The following is a 24059-nucleotide window of genomic DNA, read 5'->3' as shown; positions in this document are numbered from 1 at the left end:
CTATTAAAACGCAATCAAAAACGCAAAAAACCGCATCTAAAATAGTATAAATAGAAGCAGAGTTCTTTACGGTAAGCCTTCCCCGTAAGGCTTACCGTAAAGAACTGTCCATCTCCCATGTTTAACGGAATAATATACAGCCTATGTCCACCCTGAGGTTCCATTCTAAATATTGGTGAAAGAATTTTTGAAATCGGATGAGTAGTTTCGGAGATTACCTGCTGCATACAAACTAACATACATACAAACATTACCTCTTTATAATATTAGTATAGATAAATATGGATACATGTTTCTACAACCCCTTGTAATAGGGAAGTAATTCCCAATAATGGAATGAAATTAAACTCGATAAAAAAAAATAATAATAATAATAATTAAATTGATTTACTATTTCCAAAATGGAAGTAACTGAACACAAATGTGTTATGGTGTTTTGGTGGAGGATTAATCTGTAAGCAGTGATATAACAGATTTGTTTGCTAAAATAAATTATGATCATTTGAAGAAAGTAGTAACTTTCATGAATTTTCTATAAAATATAAATTTAAATTTAAATTTCCTATAAAATATCATAGAAATGTTCATAGAAAGGTATATAAATGAAAATAAATCTAGATTTCCTGAAAAAAATTGAGGAAAAAAGAGAACAAAATTTGATGAATCCACAAATCTACAAAAAAGACACCACAAATCCAAACACGTCTACAAAAACTTCTCACAGACAACTATGCCACAAACAAAATTTTCTTTTTGTTTATAATAGGATGTATTGTGTAACACTTTGTAAAAACAAAATTCCGCCACTCTTCCCAACAAACACAATCTGCATTCTTGGCAAAAATGTTTCAAATTGACCTAAAGTTTCAGCTGAAATACATATAGATTTCAGTTATGCTGCAAGTCAAACTAAAGCAGCCCTCTGAACAGAACAGAAATGCAAGTTCTGTGTCATTTGAAGAAGAATGATTATTATTCATTTTCCTGAGAATGTGTAAAACTGACATTTCTTTGCCACTTAAGATCTGATTTCTTCTTCAACTTAAATTATTATTTTATAAAATATCTACCTAAATATATTTTGTTTTAAACCTATTACCCTATTTAGTTTTTTTTACAAACTTTATAAGATCCTATAATTAAATGATATATATATATATATATATTTTTAACTTTAAATTGTTACAGACTGCTCTATTAAGAATTAGTTTATCATTTAAAAAAAAATTTTTAACCTTATGAATACAGTGATTCTGTAAAACACAACAGAACAAATCAATGCAAAGATAATAAAATAAACTATGTTTTATTTACATGAGATGATTAAAAAAAAAATAGTAAAATTCATTGACTTAGCAATGAAAGAAAGTGTTCATTGTACTGTACATTGTCATGAAGTAAAGAAAATGCTTGTAGTTTTCAAACACAAATCCATTTGATGTTTTCTTAGTGAAACCAGAGCATCAATGCTATAACAGCTAGTAAAGTAATAAAATGTGAATATAAGAAACTCTATCATTTTTATCAGATTCAATTTTTTAACACCTATTGTCAACTTGTTTTCATTAATAAAAACTATAATTCCAATAAACATTTTATTTATGTTTATTGGAATTATAGTTTCCCAACATATTCAGTACATTAATTGTTCATACTAAGATGGTTAGTATAAATAATCAATACATATGTTGAAAAATTTTAAAATAATTCTATAAAAATAAACTTGTAAATACCTTAGTTCTGGCTTTAGCAAAAACATGGTTTTCCATTTCGACGACACTTTTAGTTGTCGGATTGCCGGATTGTCTTATGGCTTCCTCTCTAAATAAAAAAGATGAAAGTAGTTAATGTATAAATATGATTAATTTCATACAAGCTAACAATTTCAGTACCAGTCATTGCTTAATCATTATATAAAATTATTAAATTACAACTAAATCATAATGCTGATATTTCTACTTTATCAACAGTATAAGATTTTTAAATAATACAGAATTTATTTCAGATTTATTTTCTAAAACTTTTATCATCTTTGTTTCATTTTAAATAAACTTTCATTATGAAATTATAAGAATATGTAAATTATTTTTATGTACAATTATGGGAAAAGTATGTCATTTTTAATCAGGATGGATTTTTTTATTTATTGATTATTATTTGCTTTATGAACTCAATACAACTGGTTAATACAACAGTAAAATTCAAAAATAAGATTTATATTAAAGTTTAAGATGGTCCAATAAAAATTCTCTTCAGGATATGATTTATATATATACTGTATAATAGGCATTGCTTTAAAATTTATGAATTGTCACAATTTTTTTGTTGGTCATTTCAATGTGATGATATAAATATATAGTTCAAACAATATTTTCTGCAATTAAATCTCAATTTTTTTTACATTTAACCAAAAAGAAATCAGAACACTGTCCACAGTTTTTTAAATTCCTTAATCACCTTAATCAAGTTTCTTAGAAACCACTTAAATGGTAACAACATAAAATATATTGTATGTATGTAAAAGATTCCATGGTTGTTTTAAACATAAAAAAGTTTAATAAAAAGAATACAGAGAAAGATTATAAAACTACATCTTGCTAAGACAACTACTAACATCAGATTAAAAATATGTGGCAAATAGCAGCAACAGTTAGACCTAACATTACATTGAGCAACTCCCTTCTCCAGATATCGTCTCTTGTATTACAAAAACAAGTGCTGGTTTGGCAGTCAGAACTCAACAGTCAAAGTTTAAAATCTTAGAATTAAAACAAACTCAATCATAAAGGATGCTGGTTCTCAATACTATGTAGATAGGTATGTAATATAAATACTTTAACTAAGTAACATTTTCAACTTAAAAAGAATGTAATGATTGACACTATAAAAATGTAAATAAGAAATAAAACACACTAAGATATAGAAGTAATTGGTTTTCATTTCATTAACTACCTACCAAATTAAGATATTAAAACTATTCTATTTGAGCATAGCTAATGCTGAATTAGATTTGAAAATTTTCTTGACAAAAGAATAACTAATCATTTCAATATTTTAATCAAAAACTAATTTAAACATTAAGAGATTGTAATGTTATACTACTTACTTTAGAATATCCTGTTACAGAATGTAGAATGTTATACAAGCTGAAATTACTGATATTGTGAAGCATAAATAAAGATAATATAATTATCTGTACGTAAGTGTAGTTATCAGTCAATCGGTGAAAATGGAACTTATAGGAACAAAGATCAAATTATGTTAATTAGAACTGATTTCCTGTCCAGAACTTCCCCTAAGAGCAGGATTTCCTGTTCAACTGAAATTATCATCAGAGCAATAAAACAAAGAAATAATATGAAAGTTGGATAATAGATAAGACTGGGCTTTTGGTTCCAATATAATTAGAATGCCCTCATCATTGTAATTACAATGTAGCATTGACTAATATTTTGTATACATTTGTATGCCTTTAGCAGCCCACATGTAAATTTTTGTAGAACTAATGTAAACAATCAATTGCATATGAATCTTGTTGGTTATGTATAAAACATAAAATTTTATTATAATATTTTAATAATTAAATATACTTAATGCAGTAAAATTACATATTTTATACTATACAACAACTTAATATCTTAAAGTTTGACATTGAATACCCAATTGATATCATAATTAAAGATATATTGTTAATAATTGAGAAATTATAGCAAGTTTCATATCAAACTTTTATTTGTATATGTGAAAGGGTCTCTCTTCCTAAACAATATTGATAGATACATTAAATTAAAAAAAAGTCATACAGTGACACTAACTGAAATAATGATTTTTTTATGTAACTAATTAATTTTTTTGTGTAACTAATTTTAAATTTCTTATAAATGCAGCAGCACTCCTTTTATCGCCAATCATTTTGTTCCAGTAATATTGTTTTCACTTACATTTTATTGACTATTCAATTTACTGTTTCTAATTTGACCGAATGACAATGAAATCTGAATTTATTAAGTAAAAACTAAATTCCTTTTAATAACAAATGTCTATCTTTACTAAGCGTAAATGTTAACATAATAATTTTTTGCTTATTTTTTAATTCATGGCATTTTATATAGCTTTCAAATTTATCAACTGTTCAAACAATTAAACATTTTATAAATCTCAAATTTTGTCTTATTGTAATCTACTTCAAAACTTTTAATCTAATAAATAACATTTTAAATCCTTCATTTTATTCAAACTCACAATTCAACAACTGAAAATTAATAACAATAAAAAATTATTAATTTCTGTATTGTCACTTTCCCCAGTTCTTACCCATATATATTCAATAAATACTTTCACCTATAGAGGTGAAAGATATTGTAGGTTTATTGAATATCTCACAGGTTCTACTTTTTGTTTGATCACCCAATTCATTAATTAAAACAAACATCTTAAAATAATGCTTGCTTTGATATAGTTTCACATTAACACACAGAACACATGCCTTAAACTAAGGTGTTATTATATAATTTAATTCAAAGGACTAATTGATAAATTATTTCATGGATAAAATAATAATAGAAATAATAATGTTGACTTATTTTTATTTCTTTTCATTAAATAAGAATATATAGAATTTAATGGGAGAAACACACTGACTATCCAAGAAAAGTTTATTAACATTAGTTCTTTTATTCTATTTATAGGTGAGATGCAATTCTCTGAAAATTCTGAATAATCATATAAGAAAGATTTGTCAATTGTGTAGAAAAGATCAGTTATTGGATGCTTTTCATATTGTGACTCTTGTCCCTTTTTAATTTGATTAAAGAAATTTTTTTAAATAAAAAATCTTATCTTTGGGATCAAGATAAAATTTTAAAAAACTCTAAATGCTAATAAGAAATAAAATTTGCATTAAGTCTGATCCCATCTGAGATACGATACTCTCTATCTTCAAAATTTAATACCATCAATGCCCCACATATGGAAATAAACCCCTGCCAAGTATCAAAATGTTTGGTTTATCCAGATATTATGAAAAATATAATGCATTCTTAATTCTGAGATATATTACAAAATAGATACTGACACAAACATATACACAATTTTGTACAGGATATTTTTTTACATTTTTGGCCACTTGGAGTATCAAGAACCGATGGAAGCAACACACAACTGAAATTTCTAGAATTCAATTTTGAAGATCAAATAGCTCACAATGAATAATATCAATTTTATAGACAAAAAAATCATTTTATTGGTCCTGCAATGTTTCATTTTTAACATCAATATGGTCTATATTTGTTATTCAATACACCTGTATTCAATAATATAATAATAATAATAAACTAAACACTACAGAAAACACATACTCAAACATACAACACTCACAAATAACACATGCAGAAAATGTCACATCATGCCAGAACTACAACACATCACTTCTGATTGCAAATTCTTGACACAGACAGCTTATTTACATAGACATAATCAAGTAGCAAATATAATACACCAAGAGCTTGCAAAGAAACACAAATTATTAGACATCCACAAACTACACTACAAATACATCCCACAGACAGTATTGGAAAACAATATGCACAAAATATACTATGACAGAGCCATAATCACAGATAAAACAATTCACCACAACAGACCAGACATCACACTCGTTGACAAACACAATAAAATCACATACATTATAGACATATCCATACCAAACACTCACAATGTACAAAACACATGCACTGAAAAAATTAGCAAGTACACAGAACTTGCCCAGGAAATAAGGCATCTGTGGAGGATGGATAGGGTAGTTATTGTACCTGTTGTTCTCTCCTGTACAGGTGTGATACCACACACACTACACAAAAGCCTGAAAACATTACAATTGAGTAGAAATACATACATAACACTACAGAAAGCCACTATATTGAATACATGCCACATTGTTAGGAAATTCCTGAATACAGACACNTTGTACCTGTTGTTCTCTCCTGTACAGGTGTGATACCACACACACTACACAAAAGCCTGAAAACATTACAATTGAGTAGAAATACATACATAACACTACAGAAAGCCACTATATTGAATACATGCCACATTGTTAGGAAATTCCTGAATACAGACACTGACACACTTATTTAATTTTTGTCTTGTTTTGGTCACTATGCCTTGACTCTGGTCTGGCATAGTGCACAGCCACTGGTGTCAACCGAGTATAACTCACTAAACCCAACATAATAGTCTATAAACCTCACATTATCTGTATGTTAAGTTTCACAACTATTATAATTAAGAGAATTTAGCAATGTTAGCTGGCTTAATCAGTTACTTATCTAAACTCCTAAAATGGGTTTTTTTAGACTAATAAACAAATTGTTATGTCCTTCTAATCTGACTTTTTACTGGAGTTCAAGAATTACTCAGTAACAAATTTTAATTTCCAGATGTTTATATATATTTTGGATCTAACGTTTCTGCCAACCCCTCCTCAGTCTACAGAGTATAAAATATTGTTTTGTAAATTTACAATTAAAACATTTTAAAAACAAATATAAATAATAAATAACTTACATTAAACAACTTCATACCAAGTTACTGGAATAATAATCTACACTATAGAACCTTTATAACACAGTAACAAACTTTAATGACTACTAACGTTTTCGACCGCAATCTCGGTCTTCCTCAGGTTTGTAACCAGTGAGATTCGAAAACAGAACATAGAACATGTTTAAAAAATTGTTCCATGTCTTTTGAAATAATTTTTTAAACATTTCTATGTTTCTTTTTCAAATCTCACTGGTTACAAACCTGAGGAAGACTGAGACTGCGGTTGAAAACATTAGTAGTCATTAAAGTTTATGTTACTGTGTTATAAAGGTTCTAGAGTGTAGATAAATAACTTACTATAGTACCATCTATGACAAAGATCATGCCAAGTAATCGTAATCATCTAAAACCACTCTAAAATTTCACTAAACCAATCATCCTGCATCTCATATCATCTTTTTATAATCATCGCTAAACCCGATGTAATATAGTTAATCACCAAACATATGCCGTAAATCCATCAGGCTAGTTTTAAGGCTAATTACTAAATAAATTACGTAATTAATTTGGCACTAGAGGTAAGCGTTAGGCGCCATCTCTTATTAATATTAATAATTATAAATTAATTAATTAATTTAAATAATTTAGAACCGCTGGGAGAAAAAATCGGCCCGGAGCGGGACTCGAACCCACAACTCCTGCTTACCGTGCAGATGCATTGCCAGTTACGCTATCCAGACCTCCGATCCGATCTTCTCTTCCAGCGTATAACTATGTAACCATCGACGGTTATTACAATGCCGGCTGGGGACACATTCAGTGCCCAGTAATTAGCCTTAAAACTAGCCCGATGGATTTACGGCATATGTTTGGTGATTAACTATCATCTTTTTATTTCTGTATATGACATCTTTCCACATATAATCAATTACCATCCCATTGTTTAATTTAAGTTATTATTTTTAATTGCTACATGTTTCTTCATACATTGTTGCTAAATATATCAAAATATGAAAATGAGTTTAACAGGTATGATCTTATTGTATTTTAATTTTTTTTTTGTACTACCCATCTTACCATATAATGAGTGATCAGCTAAAAATATTTCAATCAGTACAATGTTAACAAAGCAGGTTATGACAAATTTAAAAACAAGTTTTAAAAATATCAGTAGAAACAAAGTTATACAATGATTAAATAACTTTGTTCAAATAAGTAGAAAGAGAAATGTTAAATTTAGGTCAAAGCGAGATTTACACAAGCCAAATGAACTATAGCTTAAGTCGTCATGATTTTAAATTTGTTATTATTTGCAGAAGAGGGAAAATACCACTTAAATGTTATAGCTTAGGGCAGCAGCATGTCTAAATCTGATCTCCTAGTAAATAAAAACTTCAAATTTATTGCAAAATTATATTAAAAATAATTATTGTTTTTAACACTCAGTTTTGATAGTCTTTTATATCCAAAAATGTTACTGTGGTTGTTTATTATGTAATGTAGATCAAAAGCAGTTTTTATCCATTTTAAGAAATAATTATATAACTAGAAAAGATCTAAATCACTACATTCATTTCCAAACAAAAATGCAAAAAATTTAATGAATTTTGGTAATAGCAGTGTGAATCTTAAAACATGCTTTCAAAGTTGCATAATCAATGAAAGTATTTATTGCTTGTGATCTAAAGTAATGCTTCTCATATGTGTATAATCTGTTGAATATTTTCCACAGTTATACATTTAAAATGATTTTTATAGACAAAGTTTGAAATTATTGATTTCAGACAGATATAAACAATTTGTCCTTTGCAAAAACTCTGATTTTACAGACTGACCAAATGCAATTTTACTATAGTCTGAGTATGTCCTTAGTAGAGATCCTTCTTTAGCAATGTTAAATAACCTCAAAAAGGGTAAGGGCCTCCTGGTTTCAGTACAATGAAAGTACTTTGTTATTTCAAAGATAATTTGAAATACAATATTGATATTATAATCTGTTGATGTAATGTTAAAATACGATTTGATAAAAGTCAAATCAGATATGTTTCAACTATCCATAGTAAAAATAATTTCAACAGACACCAATTTCACTCAAAAGTGTTTTTCTGGAGTACACCTTTATTGCCCTGTGTTTTCAAGTTCCTATAAACCATCTGCAATAATATTAAGAGTCAAAATAAAAAAACTACACTTTCAAACAAATATGTAAGAAAATAGCATGATCCTATCAGTTTAACTTGCCATCTTATACTCTGGAAAAGCAATTTTGGATGAATTAGTTAATAAAGTAGTTAGTTCATATGTTTCAAATAAATTAAGAATAAACCTAATAATTATCCGTAAACAATTTTTAATTTTCCTGGAAGAGGACGCCGCCCAACCGGATTTCTTCATATGTTTCAAATAAATTAAGAATAAACCTAATAATTATCCGTAAACAATTTTTAATTTTCCTGGAAGAGGACGCCGCCCAACCGGATTTCTTCATATGTTTCAAATAAATCAATCAGATAATCAAAATATTGGCATTTACATAATTATCAATCTATCTATATAAATAAAAATGTAAATGTTCGTTTGTTCAAAATCTTAAATCTCCAAAAGTTCTTCACCGATTGCTTTGAAATTTTGAAACAACGTTGAATTCGAATAAGTGTGTATTTTTATATTATATAGATGTCGAAATTCCCCCCACGGGGGAGAAGGACAAAATTAAGGCTTACCGTGAAGAACTGGGCTTTTATATTTCAGATGTAGTTTTTGGGTTTTTGATTGTGTTTTAATTGAGTACGTCAAGAGAATGTACACTAAAAAGGGACTTTTCGAAATTCCCCCACAGGGAGTGTTATACATTTATAATAGATGCATTTTGAGCCACAGCAACACATGGCCATGTACAGCTAGTTTAAAATAAATGTATAAAAAGAAAAAACACGTAAATCAATATCTCAAGATTTAAAGTGAATTGGAATTACTTCTCCATATGAAACATAATCAGTTAATCACATTGCCTAATATCCTTACATTTAACAAATACATATAGAATATGTTTACATAAGAATTTTCTGTTTATAGCTCATTTTGCTTCATCTTATTTTGTGTAAATGGGGACAAAAAGTTTCCATTATAAGAAAATAAATTTATCAAAATTAAGCATATAGATCAATATACTCATATCTGTATCAATATATCTCATATCAATATACTGTACAAACATCTTAAAACTCAATATATTAGTAATAAGTCAAGTAACTACCAGATTACATCAAGCTACTTTTCCACAATTATTTTTAATTACTTTAGAAGTTAATTAAAAATAATCACAGAAGTAGCCCAATGTAATCCAGTAGTTGTTTGGCTTATAGATCATATACTCTACTAATTAATCTATATAATGTTTTAAAACATGCTCATCTTCAAAAAAATTTTTAAACAACACTAACTATTATCATCAAATATTTTCTTAAAAAGTACCATACCATTTCTTGCATCTAAAATTCAACTACCTTAACTTAACCAAATAAATATAGCAACATAAATAAGTTTATTGCACTCAAAATTTATATTAGAGATGCTCTATTGTGAATTTTGAGTGCAATAAACTTCAAATATATTGAAATAAGGCAAAGTCATGAACGGCTCATTAAATCAGATTGTATCACTCTAGAATAACCAGTTATTACAAAATAATAACTGGTAATTGTAATAACTGGTTATTCTAGAACAGGTTTGCCATTAATGTGACTGGTAAGATTCACATGGGCCACATTACATATAAAATTTTCTTAAAATTATAATTTGAAGTGAGAATGCAGGAATATAGATAGGACATTTAAAATACATTATGTAGTTCAGTGAATTCAACTCAACAATATATAATTGCTATAGTATTGCTTTTGTTTAATACACATATTTATAAAACTAAAATTGTTTTCACCAGAATCTTGCCAGCACTATCTTCCTCCTCCAGTTTTCCAATATCTGGATTCAAAGACAGAACAATCTTCATTATGGCAGATAGATGTTTATCAGTTAATCTTGATCTGTAAGCCGTTTTATTTAATTTCTTCAGAGCATTGTGGGCACAGACCACGAAAAATCACATCGGGGCCGCCAGTCTGACACCCTTGTTCTAGAGCAGTGTTTCTCAACGGGGCAATATCACCCCCATGTGAAAGTTTTTCCATGTTGAGGGGGCGATTAGTAATAATTTATATTTTGGGGGTGAAAAACAATTTTCTGGGCGATATAGTAAAACATTATATTAAGAATAATTAGATATTTTATTCGTTATATCGTACAATAATTAAACAAATAGCATTATACTAGTCACTAGTCTATTCAATGCAGTACGAATTTGGCATTAGTCTTGGCCCTCTTGGCATCGGTATTTTGCAGTGAAGGGGGTGATACTACGTAACGGTTTTACTGAAGGGGGCGGTACTACATTGAAGGGGGCGATGATTCGTTAGAGGTTGAGAAACACTGTTCTAGAGTGATACATATATCTGAAAATTATACTGTACTACAAACATTATCATCAATATAATTTAGATTATTAAATAGTTCTCTATATCATGTAGACAACATTTAAACATTTAATAATTGACAAATTTATCTTTTAACAAAGATAAGAATTTTCAATTGGTTAGCAGTATTTTCAAATAATAATTTAATTAGTATATAAATATATGAAAAGAAATATCTACTCTTTAAAAATTCTGACAAGAGGAATTTTATGGATTGAGTGATTTGCCAAGGCAAGATACCAATATATTAATACTATTTGACTGACTGAAATTTCCTTCATTGAGAAATGCCAGACATGCAATATCACAATGGGCAACAAAGTGAGAATTGACATTCTACTCCATATTACTTATAATAAATTATGAAGTTCAAATCCAGATCCTATACAACGACAAGCCAACATATTTCATAGCCTTCTGACTATATGTATCCTAACGAGCTTCTTTATTGTTATTGTTATGTTTATACAGAAAAATATGTAAAATTTAATTGATTACAATAAATTAAACATAAAATTTATACAAAAACAATGTTAAATTATTATTTAATGTGGTTTAATGCAAATAAATACATTATTTATGTATAAACATTAAAATAACAGTGTGTGTGTAAATTTTAAGCTTAATTTATCAGTTACAACAACATTTAGATACCACAGATTAAGGTTCAGAATTTGTCAATCTGAGCATAAATAATATATAATGAAGATAATATATTAATCACTGGGATAACTGGACTAATTACTGCATCTTTATCAGTGGGATTTTAGAGTGCTAACATTTGCAACCTAGTTAATGGATCATCCTCAGGCATCAAAAATTAACAGTGAAGAGCTAGTTTCAGAAGAAAAGATAAAGGGATAGATTTGGATCAAATAAACAAGTGGGAGAGGTAGGTTATAACAGTTGTGGTTGATGTGACAGAATGAAATATGTATTGGTAATGGTGTAGTATAAATTTCACTCCCTCTATGACGATGGTATGGGAAGAGTGAGAAATTGTTCAGATGATTTTGGCCACCTGCCAATCTACCTCTGTGCCTGGAGGTTGTGAAAAAAGAAAACTGTAGTTGATTCCTCTTTTAATGCCATCTGTGTTCAGTGAGCCTCTTGTTAAAAAATCTAGGTGTAACTGACATACGATATGCTGACAAAAGTCTCCTCATTTAGTCAGGATGATATACATTCTACTGCTCCATTTGTCATCTATGAGGTTTTTATCATTTCTTAGGTGGTACAAAGTTGAATAGTATTTACTATTACTTTTAGCAATGGATTTGAGAATAGGTCATAAGATTTTAGAGTGTACTAGAACATCATGTGACAGTCATATCACTAAAGAATTAAGGCAGAGCTGGAAAAAAAGAAGAAATCATTGTTAAGAAGAAATCACTTGTTAAGCACAGAAGAAACAATCCTTGTACCTGATGGATGCAGACAGTAAACTTTGCACTTGCTGCCACAAAAAAAAAATAGCTATCCTTGTACCTGCCATCCACGAGAGAGGCAATTTTTGTACCTTTTGGCAATGGGAGACATGATCCTTGCACTTGCCAATATGGAAAGGCAATTCAAGAACAAAACAATCACCATCAATTGCTTTAATATAAAGCTAAAATTCAGCAATATTCACCAGATATAATCACTTATTTTGGTAACTAAAATTTTTAGTTCACAAACCTTTTATTTAAATAAAAGATCTGTGAATTAAAACTATCTTCTGTGTGGTTCTTGACTTCTGGTGAATAGTTCATCATTCACCAGAATTAGAACAGGGGTCAACCCCTGTTCTAATTCACATTATTGGGGAGTCAATGAAAAGACTAAAACTTTTTGAACCGAATATTGCTAATCTTGATAAGGATTATCAAGCTTATCCATCTCATTGATTGTCAGTTACAAAAATTATTATTAACGTATGTACAATAAATGTAAAAAATGTAAAATTAAAAGATATATTAAAATAGTAAGAGCTTTTTTTTGCTTGTAACACAAACTTTTTGGTGGGGTCGATGTGAGGTTTTGAAAAGTTGTAGGGGGTCAACAATCAAAAAAGTTTGGCAACCACTGAATTAGAAAGACATAAATTTGTCTGTCTACAAAACCCTTTTTAGTGGTTACCAAAATAATAATCAATTGCTTTGTTCTTGTATTTTGTTCATTTTTTGCACCTATTTTCTGTTAGGCACACGCAATACTGTTTTTATTTTTGACCTCTTAGCCTAAATTCCATTAAGCATGCTCAACCGTGTCACAAACACAGACATTGTCACTTTGACACCACTGCATATCAAAAATAAAGTCATGATCCCGCATTACATTTTTGGATTTCCCATTGCAATTAATGGCAGAATCTCATGAAAATTGCCATCAAATTTTGAGAACAAACTAAATTCTATAAGCTCATAGATGTGTTAGCAACTTTGGGACATTGCCTGACAAAATTGTGCAATTCATGAGATATCACTTTGTCTCACACACTTGTACTATGACTTTATATCTCAAAAACAAAGTCATGGATCCCATATTTTATTACATTTTTGGATTCCTCATCACAATTAATGGAAAATGGCAACATTTTATCAAAATCAAAGAAAACAGATTTTGAGACAAAATTCTGTGAGCCACATAGAAGAGACTTCACAATAAAGTAAAGAATTTTGATTACCTTGAATAAGTGGCTTGAAGTGTTTTAAAAACAGTACCAAGTTTTGTTATGCATAGTAATGTTTAAGATGTATGTAAAATAGTAAATATTTTATAATTTAAAATAAAATTTGATCAAAAACTATCTGGAACTTGGCATAGCTCTTTACACACAACTTTGAACAAACTCTTCTAAGTTCTGCATAAGGAGCTGATAATAAACCAAATGAGTCTGATCAGATTTTTTTTCAAACAAAACTATTGTTTTTTCAACTATATAGAAGATAGCACAATACCAATCTCTGTGGAAAATATATATAAATTCAATAGAAGCATGTTCCACGCAAATTGCTACATACGAACATTTCACCAATCGGCATCCATCAACTACCCTCCAATCATAGACTTGATGCGATCTGAATTTTAGACCAGACCGAGAGCAGACATAAACATTTGCTTCTCAAACCGAATAGTTCATTTACACCAGTTCATTGGTTTTGTAACAATGGATCTCAGATTAATATTAACCAGAATTGAGGTGTTATTTGTAGTTTTTAGCAGACCTTATACTTAAAATACAAATCAGCATTGTTGATAGTTTAATAAGAAGTTACAATCTTCAACAAAAGCACAAATACAAGTAATTTAGGTAAACATTATCTACACTCAAATGCTAGAAGGCAATGGACACTTCATCTAAATTTCTATGACTATCTTTGATTATCTGGTGTTCATTAGAGGCACACTTTCTTAGTTTATTTCTACCTTTTCTGACGAAATACGATAGATTATACTTCAATAGGCATAAATGACAACTATTGATAATTACACTCGTTAGACAGTACATCTGCGTCCGAGTATTAGATAACACAACACATTCTCGGATTTAACACACAAACAGAACTATCAAATTACAGTTCCATTTTATGTATAATTAAATTTAACCAATATGAATTTTTGTAATATAAAATCTCAAATTCACAGTACTTACTACGTCAATTTAAATTACTTTGAATTATGTTGTTAGATACCTTTTGAAACTGACATAATAATTTTTTTTTCTTTTTTTCAAGTATGTGAATTTATTGCCTGTTCATTGCTGCGTTACTTTAATTTTATTTTTATTTAAAATCTTATTTGATCAACTTTCACATTCAAAAACAGGTTTGAAAGTATGCCATACTGAAACAAAAAAAGCATTCATTCTATGTACACAATAGCTAAATCCTCTTTCCTTTTAAATCATTTATATCAAGTTTTAGTGAAACTTTGTAATAAAAACTGAAATAAACTTAATAAGAAATTATATTTTTATAAATTAAAGAGACTTTTCCTTCAAAACATTGTTTATATTCATTCAATGATGATTATTCATTGAAGTGAATCGATATAATTACTTACATTTTGCCTCTTATACTTTGTCGAAATGATTGGGCGGTCCACGACTGATCTCCCGAACTATCCGCCATTTTATATTATTTATTTTTCTACTTTTGATAAAGAAACAAAGAATTCCAAATAACCAAACCTCACAACACCATGAAGATCTAAATAGCGACGCGACACCCTCTACTGGATAAATTCACCAATAACCATCTCGGTTAATAATTTTCAATAAATATTATTATTTATTATTTATCATTACGTTTTTAAAAGTCTAATTATTTTTTATAAGTAATTATGCTACATATATTTTTTAAATATATTTCTATAAAATATGCTGTCGGATGACTGCGGTGGATAAGGCTTTAATCGACAGTCACGGCCATAGGGCACGTTCGTAAAGTCGAACGAGTTAAACGAGAATGATGTCATCGTTATTCTTATTTCGTTAGACTTTTCGAACGATTCCTTTAGAACTAAATGGCTGTTTCTAAAATCAAAGATACAAATGTTGCTAGTACAGCCTTATCCGAAATATTTTTCTTAGATTGTTTTGGTGGACAGATACTCCAATCATTTCATCTTTTATTTCACAATTTAAACGCTCGAGTAGATTTAGAAACATCGATATCGTCGGGCGCCATTTTCTTAACGAAGTAAACTAACTCTTTCCTTTGTGAACTTCGTTAGAGTTTCGTTCGAAACGTCATCACCGCAGAGCAAGCGCACTGAGCGAGACTACTACTATTCGAACGATTCGTTACTAACGCGTTTAACTCGTTTGACTTTACGAACGTACCCATAGTTACTAGATGATGGCTGCGTTTAGCGGACCCAACAGTTCTGGAGCCGAACGCTCTCTATGGTAGCGCTGTTTCGGAACACGTTTGGTGTTTTGACGTCATATTTATAACGTCATTCATTTACGCTACCTATCGCTAGCTGCAACTGTCCAATGATGGCCGCTTCCTGTTCGAACGCGTACGTCACTCATCAATCAGCGCGTTTTAGTCACGTCATCAACTTAGTGCTGTGTTGCGTTTTTCGTTACACACACTGTACGTTTCAATTCAGAAAGGTTCGTTTCAGTTAACAGCTCGGCCATTCGGCCATCAGTTTACATCTGTTGTAACGACGATGTGAAATTGCCGAATCGCGCTAAAATGTCCGAATGACGGAGTAGTTCCGGATCGTATGTGGGAGCGAATTATCCAGAGACAAACTTCACAGTTTCATAATTATGGTCCCGCTTTATTGTTACAAAAGAATGCGTACAATATCAAAGATCTTCCGTTGTTGGGTGAAATAAAATTTCCTGGATCCTCTCCTTTCCATGGAAGTGCCGTCCAGCAGTGATAATCTCCTCAAGTCTACTCGGAGGTAGATTACCCCGGGCGTTGTTGAGAGTTAAATACGAGAACTACTCTTTTTTTTCTCCTTATATCGAGCATTTCTTTATATGGACACGAAATTTCCACGTCTTTATACCAACAATCTTACGGTATCATTTTTTAAAATTTCTTTATAACTTCGCGTAGTTCCCAGTGTTTTCGGGTCCTTACAAGGATATCACGAAAACTTTAAAAACAGCTTATAAGTGGAAATAAATTTATGCCATACGGTCTTGTAATAGGCCTGACAGCCCAGGATTTCTATATACTGTATTTTACGCAGGAAATTGAAACTAATGGAATTGAAAATTCAGATTCATTTCAGATTACTGAAAGAGAGAAAATGGAAAAGTTTTTATTCCATCAGCAATATATTTGATATTTTTTATTCATCTAAAACAATAATTAAATTGTCGTATTTTCAATATTTTAACCACCAATTTATCATTTTAATTAATATTTCGCTTCCAAGATAAACTTTACAATAGGTCTGACACAACCCGGATACCGATTAACAATAAATACCGATCTCTATAAAGTTATCCGTGTCATTTAAACTTCCATAAATAAAATATAATATTTTATTTGATCAAAAATCTAAATTTTGTACGAATTATAAAACTAAACGCCGATCGACGTCATTCGTGACGTCATTACAACAATGCGATATTTAAACAATTGTTAACAGATTAACAATGAAATTAAATCATTGTTGAACTCGTCCTGGTCGAATCGTTCTTAAAAATTTTCCATTAATTAAAAATATTCAATTCTATGCTCTTTTGGTAAGTTTAGAATGAAAAACAAGAAGAAATGAAGAAAGAAAACGAAAACCCACAATAAAAGTGAGGAATTCGAAAAATTCCAATGAAAACAAGTTTCAGAGAGTTTACGGCAGAAAAATATAAACAAAGTTGCTACAAAATTGGCAAATTCGAGAAAGGTCAGAATATAACCAATCATGTGAGTCATTTTATTCTATTTTATAGTTTAAATACAGTACTATCGCTACCGGTGTCGGGGCTTTAATATGGCTACGTTTCTTTATGAAGCGAGAGTGCAGTGTAAATGACGTCACGAGCAGCTATCGCTACACGTCGCTGCATCATAGTTTAGAAACGCTTTCCGCTAGAGCGAAACACGGACGTCATAATCTATCCTTTAATTCCAGTTACAGCCGAAAATAGTGCTTTAGTTAAAGAACTACAATATTTAAATAAAGAAATATAAAGAATCGAGCATTTATCTTTCCATAAATGTGAACAAAGTGAAGAGATAAAAGATATATAATTATATTTAAAATATAATATTCTCTTATTCTTTAGATAACTTTCAGAGTCATTTCATAAAATTTAATCCTTCTTAATCTTTCCATAATATTTTTATTAACAGTCACTTCGGCTTTTTTATTTTTACAGCATAATATCGTATTATACACACAAGCGTCCATTTTGCTTTACACGTGTAGGGACGTAAAAGCTGCTTTATCTTCGCTGCAGCGACCTCTTGCAGCAAACTTTTAGAAACGGTTGGCTACATTGCAGCGCTGCATTTAGAAACGGGTTTCAGAGAATTCGATGTAAAGCGCTTCTCGAGTGCTGCATAAAGAAACGCGGCCTATCGGCTGGAGTCGGGACTCTATGTCGCCCCTCGCTGCGACTGAAAGGGGAGATATCCCGACGGGAGTCGGGGCTCTAATATCGACCCTCGCTGCGCTGAACGGGGCGACGTTCCGACGGGAGTCGAAACGCTATGTCGCCCCTCGCTGCGACTGAAAGGGGAGATATCCCGACGGGAGTCGGGGCTCTAATATCGACCCTCGCTGCGACTGAAAGGGGAGATATCCCGCAGTCTAATTACAAGTTTTTTAGCAGTTTTGTTTTAGAAAATCCGTTCTTTTACTTCTTACATAAGATTAAAACTAGTGTTGCCACGGTTTTTAAATTTATGTCCGGATTAATTATTGATCTGCCCGGTTTTCGTAGAAATTGTGAAATTATCATGAAACAAAATTAATTTATAAAAATAATTGCGAGTATTTTGCAAATATTAGGTTTTTTTCAACACAAGTCCCTAACTGGTGTAAAACTGGCATGCGCATTGTTCAGTTCTTGGTGTAAAAAGACATCGAGCATGTCTCGTACGGTTTCCTACAATGCGCAGTCCCTCACCACCAGGCCCACAATGGTGTGGCCGGGTGGTGAGGGACGGGGCTCGACAGTGGCGGCCTTAGGGGGTGGCGAGCAGGGCAATCGCCCGGGGCCTCGCTCTTGGAGGGGCCTCGCGCAACAACCAAGTAGAAAAAAGTTGATATTTAAAACTTTTTATTTTATCCTTGGCTATTAGTTATAACAATAAAATAAATTAAATTTATAGTACAGTATATATTAATATTTATAAGTGTCTACTATTTCAATTCACATACTTTGCACAAAGGACAAGGGCCTCGCAAAGATCTGCCGCCCAGAGCCTCGCAATGGATAAGGCCGCCGCTGGGGCTCGACATATCTGGACGGACCACTCCCCAAACCCATCCGGATTCAATCCTGGGTAAAGAAAAGACTACTGCATGGCCGAGCAGTCGAAGTGGCAGCCTATCGCTGTGGGGACCCGGGATCCAATCCGGATTAGTTGAAAAATCTCTAGGAATTTTCGACCGTGATCTGACCGGATATGCCGGGCCCCGTTTCTCACCACTCGGCCGCCCCATTGTGGGCCTGGCCAAACTTAAAACGGGCTTGCTAAAAGAGGTCCTATTAGTGCCCACAGGGCGGAAAGAGTATAAAAAGCGTTATAATCAGGGTGGCCACCTTTTCAAAATTGCTGACCTGGACATTTTAAAATTAGGATGTTATACCGAGACATGAACATTGTAGGAAACCGTACGAGACACGTGCAATACATTTTACAGCCAAGAGTTTACTGCCCACAGGGCGGAGAGTTAAAATAAAATAAATCCCAGGTCCCCCCATAGTGATAGGTTACCACCTTGATCGCTCGGCCATTCAGACTAGGTTTGGGTATACTGTCATTAGGGAGTTATTGGCTCTTGGGAATTATAATTATAGGGCTACCATGTTTTTGTCGATAATTATTTCACTTCAGTTCCCTTTATTTGCATCTTGTATTCTCTGAAAACTTACATCACAGGACGGTGTGCAGAATAGGAAGTACTGTACTTATAGCAGTAGGTACTTCCTATTCTGCACACCATCCTGTGATATAAGTTAAAAAATTTTTCAGTCAGTCAGACGTTGTATTTCAGGTCTAGTCTGATATTATCTTGTGGTTTCCAGGAAAACAAATCACAAAATAATCCTGTTCTTCTCTTATTCAGCCATTCAAAGGCACACAAAGACCAAATTGTTAGTCGTGGGATGGTAGAACAAAACCCCAAGTAGTTTTATTGCATAATAAATTTATGGGCAGGATTGATACATTCGATATGACGATATATGCATATTTGGATGAAAGGAGGACATTGAAGTATTGGAAGAAAGTAGCTTTCAATATCATAGCCAGGAAAATGTTGAATTCTTTACAAAGAAAATTTCAGAGGCCCAGGCAAAATAAGATACCGACATTCGTATCATGTGGTGGTAATTGAGAACCTGGCGAGTGAATGGAGTGAAGAATAGAAGAAAGCTACAGTATATGCCCACCAGATCCCCGAGGTCCAATAGGAGTCCAAAAGATACTAAGTGGAAAAGAGTACTGCTACTGCATGTGCAGCACTTCTAGCCAAAGGAGATAAAGGAATGCTTGCACATGTAGTACTTCATAAAATAAACATCACTGCTAACACAAAGGTATGTGCACAATTTGATTAATTCTGTATCTGAGTTTTATATGCACGAATCTTGCAAAATGTTCAAAATGATATTCTCTTACAGATTTGGCCCTTGGAAGATATTTCTGTTGTTTTTTTTTCTTTTTGATCTGAATGTCAGGATCTTATTTTGTAATAATAATTCTACAGTGATCTTATAAGTAACGATACATTTTTAAAAATATATATATTACAATTGGAAGATAATGTACCTTAATTAATAATAATATATCTAAAACTACAGGTAATTGAATGTTTATCAAGGTAAGGATTATAAACTTTACAATTGCAGGTGGAGGTTGGGAGGAGAGCCATTTAATAATGTAAAAATATAAAAACTGTTCTATTGTCTCATAAATAAAGAACTTTCCTTTCTGTCTGTCAAAAATTACAGTGTAATTGTTATACTGTTCTTGGAAAAAATATTTTAAAGACTAAACAATTAGTTTTGTCAGATCAGATTGTAATATTTCTTTTAATTTTATAATTAAATTTATTAGTTTCAATAAATAAATTTTTCCTATACAGGTATTTTGTTTTCGTATAAATTATTGCTTTTATCTATTTGTCTTCAATTCAAATTTTTATTGAATTTTGTTGATTTATCTAGAAAATATGAATGAAAATAAAAATATAAACAAATCTCAGTAAAAACAGTGTTTCTGCTTAAATACATAAATTACGTGTCCACGTTGATCATTCCCTCAAAACAGGTGACTACTACTCAATTTTATATGTCTCTCAATATCTTAAAATAATAAGGTATGTCACAAATAGCATAATGAAAAAAATCTCAGATGAGTGAATCTTCCTCCCCTCTCTCAGGTCTAAGTATGGAGAATTTAATGTAGCCCGTAGGTATTTGAGCCCAGTATCTTCCCGTATTTAGTATAATCATTGTAAGAGAATGAGAGGGCGTTGATCATCACCCTCTTTGCCATGTTTTCTATGCATGGCCCATTTGATTATTATACATAGCAGGGCTGTGGAGTCTGAGTCAGGAGGAATTTCTGGCCAGANATTTATTATTTATCATTACGTTTTTAAAAGTCTAATTATTTTTTATAAGTAATTATGCTACATATATTTTTTAAATATATTTCTATAAAATATGCTGTCGGATGACTGCGGTGGATAAGGCTTTAATCGACAGTCACGGCCATAGGGCACGTTCGTAAAGTCGAACGAGTTAAACGAGAATGATGTCATCGTTATTCTTATTTCGTTAGACTTTTCGAACGATTCCTTTAGAACTAAATGGCTGTTTCTAAAATCAAAGATACAAATGTTGCTAGTACAGCCTTATCCGAAATATTTTTCTTAGATTGTTTTGGTGGACAGATACTCCAATCATTTCATCTTTTATTTCACAATTTAAACGCTCGAGTAGATTTAGAAACATTGATATCGTTGGGCGCCATTTTCTTAACGAAGTAAACTAACTCTTTCCTTTGTGAACTTCGTTAGAGTTTCGTTCGAAACGTCATCACCGCAGAGCAAGCGCACTGAGCGAGACTACTACTATTCGAACGATTCGTTACTAACGCGTTTAACTCGTTTGACTTTACGAACGTACCCATAGTTACTAGATGATGGCTGCGTTTAGCGGACCCAACAGTTCTGGAGCCGAACGCTCTCTATGGTAGCGCTGTTTCGGAACACGTTTGGTGTTTTGACGTCATATTTATAACGTCATTCATTTACGCTACCTATCGCTAGCTGCAACTGTCCAATGATGGCCGCTTCCTGTTCGAACGCGTACGTCACTCATCAATCAGCGCGTTTTAGTCACGTCATCAACTTAGTGCTGTGTTGCGTTTTTCGTTACACACACTGTACGTTTCAATTCAGAAAGGTTCGTTTCAGTTAACAGCTCGGCCATTCGGCCATCAGTTTACATCTGTTGTAACGACGATGTGAAATTGCCGAATCGCGCTAAAATGTCCGAATGACGGAGTAGTTCCGGATCGTATGTGGGAGCGAATTATCCAGAGACAAACTTCACAGTTTCATAATTATGGTCCCGCTTTATTGTTACAAAAGAATGCGTACAATATCAAAGATCTTCCGTTGTTGGGTGAAATAAAATTTCCTGGATCCTCTCCTTTCCATGGAAGTGCCGTCCAGCAGTGATAATCTCCTCAAGTCTACTCGGAGGTAGATTACCCCGGGCGTTGTTGAGAGTTAAATACGAGAACTACTCTTTTTTTTCTCCTTATATCGAGCATTTCTTTATATGGACACGAAATTTCCACGTCTTTATACCAACAATCTTACGGTATCATTTTTTAAAATTTCTTTATAACTTCGCGTAGTTCCCAGTGTTTTCGGGTCCTTACAAGGATATCACGAAAACTTTAAAAACAGCTTATAATTGGAAATAAATTTATGCCATACGGTCTTGTAATAGGCCTGACAGCCCAGGATTTCTATATACTGTATTTTACGCAGGAAATTGAAACTAATGGAATTGAAAATTCAGATTCATTTCAGATTACTGAAAGAGAGAAAATGGAAAAGTTTTTATTCCATCAGCAATATATTTGATATTTTTTATTCATCTAAAACAATAATTAAATTGTCGTATTTTCAATATTTTAACCACCAATTTATCATTTTAATTAATATTTCGCTTCCAAGATAAACTTTACAATAGGTCTGACACAACCCGGATACCGATTAACAATAAATACCGATCTCTATAAAGTTATCCGTGTCATTTAAACTTCCATAAATAAAATATAATATTTTATTTGATCAAAAATCTAAATTTTGTACGAATTATAAAACTAAACGCCGATCGACGTCATTCGTGACGTCATTACAACAATGCGATATTTAAACAATTGTTAACAGATTAACAATGAAATTAAATCATTGTTGAACTCGTCCTGGTCGAATCGTTCTTAAAAATTTTCCATTAATTAAAAATATTCAATTCTATGCTCTTTTGGTAAGTTTAGAATGAAAAACAAGAAGAAATGAAGAAAGAAAACGAAAACCCACAATAAAAGTGAGGAATTCGAAAAATTCCAATGAAAACAAGTTTCAGAGAGTTTACGGCAGAAAAATATAAACAAAGTTGCTACAAAATTGGCAAATTCGAGAAAGGTCAGAATATAACCAATCATGTGAGTCATTTTATTCTATTTTATAGTTTAAATACAGTACTATCGCTACCGGTGTCGGGGCTTTAATATGGCTACGTTTCTTTATGAAGCGAGAGTGCAGTGTAAATGACGTCACGAGCAGCTATCGCTACACGTCGCTGCATCATAGTTTAGAAACGCTTTCCGCTAGAGCGAAACACGGACGTCATAATCTATCCTTTAATTCCAGTTACAGCCGAAAATAGTGCTTTAGTTAAAAAACTACAATATTTAAATAAAGAGATATAAAGAATCGAGCATTTATCTTTCCATAAATGTGAACAAAGTAAAGAGATAAAAGATATATAATTATATTTAAAATATAGTATTTTCTTATTCTTTAGATAACTTTCAGAGTCATTTCATAAAATTTAATCCTTCTTAATCTTTCCATAATATTTTTATCAACAGTCACTTCGACTTTTTTATTTTTACAGCATAATATCGTATTATACACACAAGCGTCCATTTTGCTTTACACGTGTAGCGGACGTAAAAGCTGCTTTATCTTCGCTGCAGCGACCTCTTGCAGCAAACGTTTAGAAACGGTTCGCTACATTGCAGCGCTGCATTTAGAAACGGGTTTCAG

General features: G+C 31.5%; 1 long non-coding RNA gene across 1 annotated transcript; it reads right to left on the bottom strand.

Moving 5' to 3' along the window:
* Positions 1–1785: 1785 nt before the first annotated feature.
* LOC111619013 lies at positions 1786–15305 on the bottom strand. Its single transcript, XR_002755672.1, has 2 exons — positions 15120–15305; positions 1786–1821 (listed from the first exon to the last, which is right to left on the bottom strand). It is a non-coding gene; the product is annotated as an uncharacterized LOC111619013 (long non-coding RNA).
* Between the last annotated feature and the right edge of the window lie 8754 nt (positions 15306–24059).

Source organism: Centruroides sculpturatus, unplaced genomic scaffold (assembly GCF_000671375.1).
Source record: "Centruroides sculpturatus isolate CEXI.00-Female unplaced genomic scaffold, Cexi_2.0 scaffold234, whole genome shotgun sequence".
Taxonomy (NCBI): domain Eukaryota; kingdom Metazoa; phylum Arthropoda; class Arachnida; order Scorpiones; family Buthidae; genus Centruroides; species Centruroides sculpturatus.
This window is presented reverse-complemented; position numbering and strand designations above follow the sequence as displayed.